This window comes from Mesocricetus auratus, unplaced genomic scaffold, assembly GCF_017639785.1.
Source record: "Mesocricetus auratus isolate SY011 unplaced genomic scaffold, BCM_Maur_2.0 Super-Scaffold_100020, whole genome shotgun sequence".
NCBI classification, from domain to species: Eukaryota; Metazoa; Chordata; class Mammalia; order Rodentia; family Cricetidae; genus Mesocricetus; species Mesocricetus auratus.
The window spans coordinates 21,010,572-21,020,328 of record NW_024429201.1 but is presented as its reverse complement, the minus strand read 5'-3'; positions in this window follow the sequence as shown (position 1 = coordinate 21,020,328).

The following is a 9,757-nucleotide window of genomic DNA, read 5'->3' as shown; positions in this document are numbered from 1 at the left end:
GAGCATGGATCACCCCCTCCCTGTTAAAGGAAGCAAGTTGGAATGGGATCATTGGAAACAGACTGAGATATGCCACAGGGGTTGAGCCTCCATGATGGGAGTTAGGCCTTTACAAGGAGACAAGATTTCCCTTTGCCTCTTTCTGTCTCTCTGCCCTGAAAGGAAACAGGAGAAAACAGCCATGTACAAACCAGAGAGAGCCCTTCAAACACACTCCGTCTGCCAGCACCTTGAACTCCGTCTTCCCAGTCTCAAGAACTACAATGAACAAACTCTTGTCTAAGCCATTCAGGCTATGAGCTTTTGCTACAGCAGCCCATCCTGACTAAGACACTCCTCCCAGTAACTTTTCTCAGTATTCCTCATCTTTATTTGTCAATGGCAAATGGTATCTGGCATTACTTTCATTATTGTAAAAGAAATCTTCCATCATTTCCAAGATACACTTATTTAGTTCTTTATTTCCATAATTTCTATTGTTTTCAAGATTCTATCTCTGTGAAGTTTTTCATTCACTTTTGGAATTGTTTCCCTAATTTTGTCCAACTGTGATCTCATAATTCTCACTATGTCACTCTCTAAGCAATCTTACATTCTTTTTTTTTTTTTGGTTTTTACGAGACAGGGTTTCTCTGTTTTGGAGGCTGTTGGTCCAGCCTGGCCTCGAACTCACAGAGATCCGCCTGCCTCTGCCTCCCGAGTGCTGGGATTAAAGGCGTGCACCCCCCAACGCCCGGCGCAATCTTATATTCTTTATCAGGTATTTTGTCAATATTTTTTTCTTTGAGATCTGTTCCCAGCCCACTATTGTGTTACATTACATTATAAGCAAGGCAGACTGGCAAGATGTCTGTGTCCATGTTCATGTCCATGCCTCATCTGTGTGTTTCCATAGGTACGCTAGCATGCATATGCATGTGCAAGCCAGAGGCCAGAGATCAGCATCTGGTGTTAATCCTCAGGTGCTGTCCGTCTTGTGTTTTGAGACAAGGATTCTCATTGGACTGATACTCACCAATTAGGCTAGTCCTTAGAATCCACTTTCCCAGCTTCCCCAGTGCTAGGATTCCAACTACACATCACCACATCTGGCTTTTTATGTGAGTTCTGGGGAACAAATTCAGGTGCTCATGCTTACAAAGGGCTAAGATACTGCCCCCAACCCCCAGATTGTCTTTTGTTTTCACTGATTTTTTTTTTCTTTCAGTTGTCTTCAGTATTAAACCAAGTGGTCTGCAATGGTATTCACCCAAACGACATGAACACATGACCCAGTGATTGGCCATTAACCTTTAGTAAGAGGTTCTTAGGAAAACCCAAAGCTCTCATTAATACAGGGCTTGCCAATTACTATGGCCCATTCCAAGCCACTAATGCGATGTCACTGAATACTGAACGAGGAAGAAGGGGGATGTGTGCATTGATACAGACTCCTGAGGATGCGTTTCCAGGCTCCTGCAAACCGCTCCAGAGATAGCTAACATCCAGCAGGAAGTGAGGCTTGAGGGCTCGCTGATCTTTCAATTGGAGAATCTGGGGGAAGGTATCCCTATGTTATCATGACTTTTGTTTTCTTGGTAAACCTTGTAACAGGAGACATCTTAAAAAGTAATAAAACCTCCTAACTCCCATAGTCGCTCTTCAAAAAGACCTTACACCCACTTATATCTATGTTCACTGACTGTCCTTGCCTTCCCTGGCCCCTTTGTCCCCCAAGATAATCCTCTTTTCTGACTCCTCACTACTTTTGTATACAAGAGTTAAAGAGCAAGACCCCCACGCTTTCTCAGTAGTATTCTTACTAGAAACATCAGGAAACTTGGCACCGGAATTAAATTCTTCTCTATTTCCTCTGCCTTCCCCCCAGCACAAGCTACTCCTTGCAAATTACTATGCACCAAATTGCCTCCCCTAAAATGTATAGGTGGAAACCCTAATCATCAATGTAACTTTATTTGAAATAGAGGCTTTAAAGAGATAATTAAGGTTGAGTGAACTTGTAAGAGATGCAGCACCAGTGTCCTTGGGGGGAGAAGAGATACGTAGGAGGCACACGTATTGGGAGGGCCACACAAGGACACGACTAGAAGGCTGCCATTTGCAAGTCAAGTCTCCAGAGGAGTCAGTGCTGCTGGCACCTCAGGCTTGCACTTCTAGGTTTGGAAACTGTTACAGATCTCTGTTATTTAAACCACCCAGCCACAGCATTTTGTTAGAGTATCCAGAGGAGAGTGATACGTAGAATAGTCTTGAACGTCTCCTGGTTCTTCTTGGTAAGTGCACAAACTAGTAATGGCCCTAGCAATGGCTCCAGCACTTGTATGAATGCATTTTCAAGCTCACAGCTGCTCTGCTCTGACATCTGCTCTCCTTAAAGATCACCCAGAAGGTTAATATTGGACAATCTGCACAATACGATAACTGAGTGTGAGATAAAAATGTCAGTTTTGTTTTCAGCTATTTATTCATTTTGGAGACTTTTATCAATAGCATAAAATGTTCTTTTTTACTTATTGTATTAAATGTATCAAAATTAACAAGAACATTCAAAGTTTTTTGAAGCAAACCTGGTGTTTCACATAACTCTCTGCTTACTTTTACTCTGCTTCTGATGAATCATGGTAGAGGAACTTAACTAAATTGCAAAGTTATCTTTCCCCAGTGAAATGAACTAAAAGAATGAATAGGACTCTGTTTTCAATGACGAGTATTATTTGGTCCAAGCAGACATTACAGAGCACAGTCTGACTAAGTGTAGATCTGATCAACAGTTCCATGTGCCAAACCCTCCAGTCACCTCCATGAAACTGCCAGTAAATCCAGATCTCTGGCCACCACCTGCGATCATAGAGGCAGCCAGTGTACGGAGAACTGTGCCTCTTTGCAGCTAACAAAGAGCTAGTTAGCTTGTGTTCTGGGTTAAGCACCAGGCTTGCTCTGCCTTTTAGATCACCTCGACTGGGCGCTCCATCCTGCTCCCTGCTGCCTCTTGTTTCCCAGCCTCTTGCTACACAGAAGAGCTTTCTGGAACAGAAATCTAATGTGGTTGCCTGGCGTCTCTACCCCTGGCGCTGACTCGGATCCCACGAGTGTTTCTTGAAACTAATAAACATGTCATAAAGTCTACGAACAGTCAAGACCACCAGAGAGGACCTGCAAATGACTCACCAAGGATGAAAAGTACATTCTATTTCGTGGGCGAAGACTCAGAGAATGATATGTGTATTTGTATTTTTTTTGTCACTGTGACAAGTCCCTGGGGGGGAAAAAACCAAATAACCTAAAGGAGCACTTAAGCCTCTGTACCCACCCAGCTCCCCCACTGCTTGCCAGCTTGAGGCCAGGCTGAACATTACAGAGGTCATCCCATGGCCCACAGCAAGTAAAGAGTGAGACAGGAAGAGGGCTAGGGACAAGGTATATTTCTCCAGGATAGGCCTCCAGTGATCCACTTCCCTCAGTGGGGCCCACCCCTGTTCTTCCCACTGTCTCAATAATACCACTGTATCATGAACCCATCCAGGAGTTAGTTTACTGAATAAGCCAGAGCCCTCATGATTCAGTCACCTTGTGTGTAGCTCAGTCGTAGAACACTTTCCTGGTATGTACAAAGTCCTGGATTTGTTTTCCAGCAACACACACACACACAAAGAAAAGTAACTGTCCCTCGGTGGTAGAACACTTTCCTGGTATGTACAAAGTCCTGGATTTGTTTTCCAGCAACACACACCACATACACACACACACACACACACACACACACACACACACACACACACACGAGAAAAGTAACTGTCCCTCAGTGGTTGGACCTACTGTGGTTTGAGTAAGAATGACCTTCATATATTTGAATGCTTAGGGAGGGGCCTTGTTGGAGGATGAGTGTCACTGGGGGTGGACTTTGGGTTTCAGAAGCTCAAGCCAGGCCCAGTGTGACTCTGTCTTCATGCAGCCTGCTGATCTGTATGTAGAACTCTCAGCTACCTCTCCAACACCATGTATGCCTGCACACTGCCATGCTTTTCACCATGATGACAATGGACTAAACCTCTGAACTGTAAGCCAGCCCCAATTAAATGTTTTCCTTTATAAGAGTTGCTGTGGTCATGGTGCTGTTTCACAGCAATAAGACCTTAACTAAGACACCTACCAACTCAGCACAGCAAAACTCCTAATAACGAGCTTCCCAGGTAGTCGGTTCATATCCAAACTCTAACAGCATGTTAAAAAGTAGTATTTACCACTAGTCCAGTTGACACATTTAGTAAAACTATGGGTAGATATTGAACATAATGCCCTTGGGGGCTGTTATTTATTATCTGATAGTACTGGGGAACAGTTTGGAAATATGCGTCAGAAACTTTAAAATTGCTCATGTGTTTTTCACTTCCAGCCAAGATGGAGCAAAGCATTAAATTTCTTCTCCCTCCCGGGATAAGTGAAAAGAAAAAGTCAAAGTCCACATGGATCTAACCAGAAGTTTCAAGACCTGCAATCCTAGTCAGTGCCGTTACCCTAACCCCAGGAAAACAGGAAGCAAATCAAGTGAGTCATGGGATTTCTGTGCTTTTCTTAAGGATACGCAGTCGTCCCACAGTGAGTGTTGGGCCCTGATGGACTCTGTAGGCTTCCCAGAGTTGAAGAGAGGAAACTGTATATGCATGGGCACTCTAGAACTCAAACTCTCAGATGAAGGTTCTGCACACATAACAGCCTTATCGAGGGTCCTTCACCATTACTGTTTGACAAAAGTGCGTGCAGAAATGTCCAAAGACTCTGGAAAGAACAATTTAATGGGACTAGAGTTCAAAATGCCTGGTACTCACACAGGTCTACACATAGGGTATGTCCACAAGGAAAACCTTATAATTCACAGGCAGGCCAAAGGATCTCATCTCATAGTAAGAAGTATGCCTCACAATGAGTAATAGTCCAGGCTGACTTACATATACAGATATTATTTGTATTTTTTAAGTGGGTTGAACAAAGATATGGGTGGACGGTATTGCTCCTAGAAGACATGTGTTAATAAATGGAAACAGCAGTACTAGGCATGGGCCACCTCCCTACAAATTACTGGTAACCCCCCAACAATACAAGCTATTGTCATTGATCTTGGTTACCGACATGCTAAGATCCCATTGAAGAAGACACAATGTACTTCAGCTACAGGACATAGGGAAATCAATCTCAAACTGACCAGGAAACTTCTTCCCTGTTGGCTAGAGACCTGGTGCCAGGAGGTACTATGCCAGTTGCTGGACAGAAAAAGATATCAATGATTTTATGTGACATTGGCCCCTTTGTGCTACCACACCGACTGGCATGCAAGATGTGCTCATGGTGCAATGGTGACATGGCTGCCATGGGGGACCAAGCTCTTTCTGACTAGATTTGAGACCTGCTTTGTAGGAGGGGATTCCTACGGTAAACCTGGCCAAAGGCTTGGCATCTGAGAGACCATAGGCTCTAGGGTGGAAGCTACTATTTTTATTTTGGTAAATGTTCATGTAGTCAAAGGGCTTTCTAAGTATTTAAGCCCATAGATTGACTGGCACTGCTCCCAGCCCTGGTCAGGAAACATCTTTTCACAGGGGGAAGCAGTCTCTATACCAGTACTGGTATGTATGTGCTCAGGGCTGACGGTCTGATATTGGAGAACCAGTTGGCCTGCTTCTCTCTGAGGGAGACTCTCTCTCTCTCAGCATCCCTTAATTGCCTGCAGTTCTCTGTGCAGGGTTGAGGCTTTTTGGTCTTTCCCCCACCAACCTCAGCACCTCAGTTGGTATTGTCCTTGTTCAACTCACATTTGGGCAGCCATGCTGGGGAGACTTTATGGGTGTAGCTTCTGAGGTTTCTAGGAGACACAGTCTCACAGCAAACCCCCTGATCCTCCAGCCCTGAAAAATCTTTCTGTTCCCTATTCTGCAACGATCTAAGGCATAATGGCAAACTCTAGAACGATAAGTAAACTCTAGAATGGTAAGTAAACATCCCTAAATAGTAATTCACTGTTTAAATAAAATAGGAACAGTAAGGTTTGTGGTTTGAAATGGCTGTATGAATACATTATATAACAGCTATACCACAAAGGATGAGAGTTAAGAAATGAAAGAGATTATGAGACTTTATACTATTTGTGAAATCATACAATATCACCTGAAAATAGAATATGGTAAGTTACAGTATATTCTAAAGTAACCACTTCAATAAAAAAGAAGAAAGTTATAACTGAAAAGCCATCAGAGGAGATAGCATACAATCAACTTAAATCAAGAATCAAGAAATTCAATGCAGAGTTTATACGTCTACATGAGAGCTTTACGCTATATGAAACACAAGTGTGTGGAGCTACAGGGAGATCTAAGCAAGTCCCTAGTTACAGTCACAGACTGAGTCTCCCATGCTCAATAATTAATGGAACAATTACAGAAAAAAGCCATAAGGGCACAGAACATTTAATAATACTTTCTATCAACTTCACTTACTGACATTTAATATAATTCTGCCTAGCAACAAACAGCCTGCTTTACAATTGCAGTTGGGCCATTTATCAGAGCAACCATATTCTAAATCATAGAAGAGGTCTTGATAGACTTAAAATGATTCAAGTCACATCCCATGTATTCTGACTAGAGTGGGATTAAATTAGATATTGACATAGATGAACTCTGAGAAATCCTCCAAGATTTACCAACTAAATAGCATGCATTTAAATGTGAAGAGTGGGATTCATGTAAACATACAATTAATTTGTACACTTTCAAATAACACAGTTAGAAGTTGTTTTGAACTAAATGAAAATAAATGTAGAGCTTAAAAATGAGTACTAATGCAGTGTTAGGATAGATCCACAGTACTAAATGCCCTTATTAGTCAAGAAGAAAGTTCTTTAATCAGTGATTTCAGAGCTTCCCTAAAGAAACTAGAAATGGAAGGGGAAATAAACTCAAAACAACCAAAAAGGGGGAAATATAAAGTCAGAAAACACAATCCCATATCAAAATCCCAGTGATTTTTCTCTAAAACCTAACAAAATTGATGTTGTATTTTTCATGGAAAGAAATACCAAAAACTTGGAAGAACCCAGATGACTTTGAAATAGAACAAAGCTGAAGGGTAAGGACTACATCCAAATCTCAAGACCTATTATAAAACCACATGCACCAAGATGGTCCACAAATGGACGACTGATTTTGACAAAGATTCAAAGTTAGCTTAGTGGAGAAAAGTTATATTTTCAGTAGTCTGACACAGTTAGAGATCCACATGTTGTCCAAACATCAAAGCCCAAAAAGCTTCTAAAAGGCATCTCCGAATTGGTCATAGACGGAGCTGAAGTCAAGGCAGATATGAATGGAGCCGTCACTCTACCAAAGGCCATTTGTTTTGAATCTGTAAAGTTGGTGGAGGGTACTCTTAGATACACTGCTCCCCTCTCCACTCAGACCCCCAAAAGGAGATGGGAAGGCAGAACCTCCAAAGATTGGGGCACAGTGGACAGAGTGAGCTACTCTGTGAGCAGGCCTTGTGAACAATAATGAGCCCCCAGCATCCTTTGATGCAAAGCTTATTTTGCTGATTAAGAGTGTCAAAGGACAGGCGTCTGGGCAGGGAAGTAGGACTTCTATCACACAGAGCTCTTGCTCCCTATCAGGAATGACCACTTTTTATCTCCAAGTCTTTGGACCAGAAGAGCATCCACAGTGCGGAGCAGGAGAGCAGGGATGTGCGAGACCCTGAGCTGCCCTAGCAGCCCCAGAAATGATTGCCAAAGGAGGTTCGGCTGCACCAGAGACCCCATGGGTTCAGTGAGTGGAGAAGAACAAGCAATGCACTGATCTGTAAGAGACTTCGTGTGGGGATCTGTGAGGTGCCTCAGTGGATAAGAATGCTGAGTCTCCTGCTGGGACAGGAGAGTGCCAGCCTGTCCCAAGAGCTCACTGACTGAGTTCACAAGGCAGCCTTAGACAAACAGCAAGCTTGAAACACACTCAACGTCCTACTCTTGCCTCCATGTGTGCGAAGACCAAAGCACCACTCACATACTCATGTGCACATGTGCAAATAACACACACACACACACACACACACACACACACACACATACACACACACACACACACTGGGAGGAGGCACTGGCAAAACTGTCGTATGCTGGACAATCACCATGCCACTCCATCCCAAGTCCTCCATATATGATCTGTAAATCTTATAAAAAGAAATGAAGGTAGGCTGGATAGTTCTCTGTGCACAAGAATATTTGGCTCTCTGGGACTCACACGTCTTACAATGTGAGAAAATTGGCCTTAATATAATTGTAAAGCCTCTTCAACTGCATGATTTGCTCTGTCTTAAAAGTGTAAGAGATTACATGTATAGGCCCTGGCTAGTCTTCTACATAGCCTTAAAAGTAAAGATAAGTAACAAAGAGGTTTTTAATTTCTCCAAAAGTGTTCTCTTTCCCCAGACTGTCAGCTGAGCTGGGCACTTTGCCCTAGATTTTCTTCTTTGAAGCTGAATCCCTTATTGGTTCTGATGAGATTAATCCTGAAGTTCAAGATTGCTGGGCCTTCATGTTTATTTATAAGCTCTTTATTGAAGCACATAACTCGTGCTTGCCCAGAATCTGATGCAGTCTTTCCTGTGCCATGCTGCCCATAAATTATCCAAATGCTCAGCTTCCAGACTGATTTTTCCCCTTCGTTCCCCCATTAAATCATCATATTAATCACAGCAACATTTTCCTTCATTGAGGATGTTGACGAATGGGAGGTAAATTAACTGTCAATTGCATAGTCACCAAAGTATGTAAGATTATTCCAGGCTTCTTGAAAAGTAGCAATCCCACACTGCTCACTAGAAATACCAGGAGTCTGATTTCTTCTGAGTTATAGCAACAGATGTGCTGGACTCTCCTGGAAGGGCTGGCGTTCAAACGATGGCATCGGTGCACATGAATCTGATTTTATGAATTGCCATTATTATTTATGGTTTGCTGAGCAGCAGTGAAGCATAGCTCACTTACCATGGCAACACTGGGCCCAAGATGTGTTTTTTCCTCTACAGATATGTATTCCATAAAGACACCAGTTCACAAATTCAAGTGGGCTTCATCCACACTGTAAAGCAACAACATGAAGAGCCACAGGCCAAGAAGCAATGTGGCTGTTGTTTTTACAGCCCATGACCTCCTCTTAGGGGGACCCATTTATTACTTGTCTAACACAGGTTCCCTACAGGCTATACAAGATACCCCACATTAATGTGGGAGAGATTATGGCCTTGCGATTGTGAGTTTTTGAGTCACGTGTGCCTGGATTAAATTCTGCTTCTGCCACTCATCAGCCATCGTCTTCAGAAAGCAACTCTACCTTAGAGAGCTTCTTGGTTCAGCTATAAAACAGAGCCTCTAACAACAGCAACTCCCAAGGTTATTAGTCAGAAATTTAAAAAGATAAGACACTAGTGGAGTACTTAAAGCAAAGATAATGTCTAGTGATTTTAGCATGAATTTCAGAAGATAATGACCATTAACTGTTGTAAGGATACCTAGTGAATTGCAATTTTCTTTAATTCATTCTAGGAAGTTACCTGATGTTCCAGGCTGTTTCAATGTCTATCACCCACAGTCTCTTTAGTCCTAGGCAGATTGTTGGATCAGTTGCTGCATTCTCTGGTGTCACATGAACCAAGGACCCTTTAGTTGCCTTGTGTTGTGTTCTTACTGTCTGTCTGGTGTTTCTCAGTGCTGACG